This window comes from Suncus etruscus, chromosome 14 (assembly GCF_024139225.1).
Source record: "Suncus etruscus isolate mSunEtr1 chromosome 14, mSunEtr1.pri.cur, whole genome shotgun sequence".
NCBI classification, from domain to species: domain Eukaryota; kingdom Metazoa; phylum Chordata; class Mammalia; order Eulipotyphla; family Soricidae; genus Suncus; species Suncus etruscus.
Genome location: NC_064861.1, coordinates 34602675 through 34606927, shown reverse-complemented (window position 1 = coordinate 34606927; position 4253 = coordinate 34602675). Strand labels below are relative to the sequence as shown.

Here is a 4253-nt window from a genome sequence, read left to right as displayed (position 1 = left end):
TTACTGGTAGGTAGTAAAAATATTTAATTTTGTGTAGTATAAATAATACCACAAATGATCTTGTATAAATAATCCTTTGAACTGAAATATTTTATTTTTGTGGGATACATTCTTAGAAACTGAAAAGAATGTTCAAATGGCATTTTTAATTTTAAAAAATGTAAGAATTTTAAAAAGGCCCAAGTGGCAACTATGATAACCTGAGATAACAGAGGAAAATGTAATCACTTATACTTTTATTTTTACTATAAGAGAATATTCTTCACAGCTATGCCAGAAATAGCTATTCTGGCCCTTTCAATTGTGCTGGGTCAATGTTTATGAAGTGGCATTTTAGTGGAGCCAAGTACATTAATTTTTAGACTATATACAAAACTACTAGATATGTCTCTTTTGGAATCACATTTTTTAGAATTTGAAAATGACCTCCTGCTGTTCCATTTTTTTTGTCGATTTTTGTCTATTTTTGGCATGTGACCAAAAGGCAACAATTTTTTTATGTACTTCTAACAAAAGCAATACATTCCAAGTAGTTAGTTGCTTGTTGAAGATGATATATCACATAATAATAAAAACACTATAAAACCAAGATACTGTGTTACACTATGAGAACTAAATTTTGCTGTAGAATTTAGGCTTCTGGGTAGGCCTGAGATGTCTGAGTTTTGGAAGATCTCTTCTAAGCTATAATGAAAGTGTTAAGTTTGCATATCACCTAAAGAAGCAAAATATTGACAATTCAGCCTTCATAAGATTTTCAATTAATATTCATACTAATGAGTACTCAGATTGGCAAGTTGAACTTTTCTGTCATGAAGAAAAGTCACCCAACTCTATTCTTTCTATTAAAAAAATAGCAAAAGCTGGTAGAGGGAGAAAGTAAGGAAGAAATTTTGGATAATAGGAAACCTGTCATTTTAACAGAGAAAGACAGTCTCTTTCATAGTTTTAAACTGGATACAGTGGTAAGAGACCACAAGCAATATATCTTAGATGATGTAATGGACTTTAGAATTTGGAGATTTTGAAGAATTTTGGAGTAGAGAAGCAAATTGATGATTTGAACATGCCTAATGTCTTAAAAAATGTCTGGGGTTCAGCCAAGATACCCTTCAACAGATGAATGGCTAAAGAAACTGTGGTACATATACACAATGGAATATTATGCAGCTGTCAGGAGAGATGAAGTCATGAAATTTTCCTATACATGGATGTACATGGAATCTATTATGCTGAGTGAAATAAGTCAGAGAGAGAGAGAAAAACGCAGAATGGTCTCACTCATCTATGGGTTTTAAGAAAAATAAAGACATTTTTGCAATGATAATTTTCAGGTACAAAAGAGAAAAAAGCTGGAAGTTACAGCTCACCTCATGAAGCTCACCGCAAACAGGGATGAGTTTAGTTAGAGAAATAACTACGTTTTGAACTATCCTGATAATGAGAATGTACGAGGGAAATAGAAAGCCTATCTAGAGTACAGGCGGGGGTTGGGTGGGAAGGAGGGAGATTTGGGACATTGGTGATGGGAATGTTGCACTGATGATGGGTGGTGTTCTTTACATGACTAAAACCCAAATACAATCATGTATGTAATAAAGTTGGTTAAATAAAAAAATGCATGAACATTAAAATAAAATGCCTGGGGTTAAGGCCCAAATGAACATTTGAGCACACCTTTAACCATTAAGAAGATACTATCCCTTTCCTTGTGAAGATCAGTGTATTCCATTAGGAAGACTATTAAAAAATAGTCTCCACCATTCAGTCTTTTCAAGCTTAAAGTAGTTTGGTACAAACCTGTATGCACATGCATGTATGTGGCCATGTGTATGTATATACATAGATAGAAGTCAAGTAGTAAAATAGAGCCCTTAAAACACTGAGAGTTTTTAATATTTTGACATACGATAATTGCTGAGAAAGGATTCTCTTTGAATATCTAAATAATTTAATGACTTCGTTAGGCCCCAGTCACTCTTAATCTCCTGCTTGGGCATATTCATAATGAAATAAACAAATAACTTCTATAAGAGGTATATTGAAATGGGGTATTAGGAAAAGAGCAGAATGCATAAGTAAGGAAATTTACAGAGGTGAATGCATACAGAATCCCCCTCCATATTCCTAAATTGTTTTTTAAGTTTGAGATATATTGGAATGTGAATTAGAGATCTGTTTTATAAATTCTTTTAGACTTACTTGAATACATGATCAGGCATTACAGTTATTTTATAATAAATATCCCTGCTTCATTTTCCACTAAGCATATGATCTGGGGCTTATTAAGGAAATTATTTAGGGCCTGGAGAAATGGTGCTGCAGGTAAGGTGTTTGTCTGCATGTTCCTGACCCATGTTCAATCCTCCGCATCACATAAGTTTCCTCAGTCCTCATCAGAAGTGATTCCTGAGCCCAAAGCAAAAAATAAACATTGAACATACTAGGTGTGGTCCAAAAGAAAACAAAAAAAAACACATTTTAGTGAATTTGTTTAGAAATGAGAGCTTTTCCTGATACCTTAAATACCTTTTGTCATGAAATTTCCACTAGGCATTTGTCTTGGATTATACTTACAAAACTAAAAATCAAGAGAATAAATCATTAATCCAAGGTCATACTGTGTGTAACAAAACGGAACCACAATTGCAATTCTGTTTGATCATACTTCCATGCTCTTCCCATACTCTCTGGTTTTAAATAAGTTTAAATGCAGTAGCTCCTGGTGCTCACTGAGAGAGATCTCTGATGTTTTAAATAGCGGTTGGAGGAAGGGCCTTGGCATCCCAACAGAGTACCCAGGTGCACTGGAATCACACAGATCCTTTCAACAGCGCTCTCTTTGTTCAGCAACTTTGAATTTCCGAGCATATTAGTGTCTCAGGAAATCCTTCCCAAAAAGTTATTTCCAGCCAGCAGCTAGTGATTTATTCCAAATGTCTGAATGAACTGAAGAGTTTCCCTAGTCTGAAGTTACTTGTCCTGGCAGATGGCTGTACTGCTTCTTACTTTTTTTAAAAGAATTTTTCTGTGGTATCCAGACTTAATGATATCTCTCACCTTTCTCCAATTTACCTGGAGATGAAAAAATAATAATTTAAATAGAAAACAGCATAGCACAGTTCCCCTTCATAATTTCCATTTCCTGGCACAACAGTATTGTCCTTCTTGTGGCGCTAATTATGGATGTTCTTTTTTATTTCATATGCAGTTTTTGACCTTGTCAGCATCAATCCTACTGTTTGCAATGCTCTTGAATTTGAAGCAAAACCACAGTCAAAGCTGACTTCTGCAGTGGCATTTTTCAACCGGGCAGATCTCTCCCTTTTTCCTAAACGCTGTCGAGGGTACTTTGATGGGGCTATGTACAAAGCCCTCTTAATAAACATGAGACCATCTCAGAGACAGCCTAAACACACATTTTTCATCTGAAGAAAGTAAAATATCTAAGATAATTTGCTCAAAATTATTAATTGCCTCACAGCTTCTAGGATTTGCCAAGCAAAGCAGTTTGTCTTGACTAGGATATGCCTAGGTAATTATCTAGTCTTTTGAGATTAGTGTTGCATAAGGACAGTTTCTAGGTTTAATTAGGATGCTGTAGAAAGGGAGCTATGGTCAAATATTGGATATACTGATTTGTTAATTAGCCATTGAATTTCCTCCAATCTAATTTTTTTTCAGTCTGTTGTCTCTGATTTACACGTTTTAGCCTTTTCAATTCATATAGCACAGAGACACCTGAGTCTTTTATACATATCACTTGTAGAATCTTGTAAAGAACTTCTCATACGTGCCATTATTAGGGTACCCCAGAATCACACATATGTGCTTCTCTTCCTCTCAAACCTTTCAGGGTATCTTCTGATGCTTGTTGATCAACTCAGCTACTTTTCTGCCACTTTCTCAGTTTTGCTTTGACTTGGTTCTTCTCAAAGACCAATACATCTTCTATCATTTTTTTAAGATAAGCAATTGTTTATTATTGTGGCCTACATCGATACTGTATTGTGAAGTTTACACCTTTGAGTTACCTGTGTCACATGTGCCACATGTGAAAAAGTTCTTCACTTTCTTTTTTTTTTTTTAAGGGGAGAGTGTGCACGCAGTCCCCCCACTACCATAAATGATGCAGTCGAGTTTCCCACATGTGGGGAAATCGCAGGGGTCAGCACGCCCGGAGTGCAATGGGCGAGCCTCACCCTGGGGAAACCACCTTCGTGATCATGGAATCACCCCTGCCAGGTAAGTAT

At 35.6% G+C, this 4253-nt stretch overlaps 1 non-coding gene across 1 annotated transcript; it reads right to left on the bottom strand.

The window, feature by feature from the left end:
• Positions 1 to 4088: 4088 nt before the first annotated feature.
• LOC126029348 (U1 spliceosomal RNA) lies at positions 4089 to 4253 on the bottom strand. Its single transcript, XR_007502962.1, has one exon. It is a non-coding gene; the product is annotated as a U1 spliceosomal RNA (small nuclear RNA).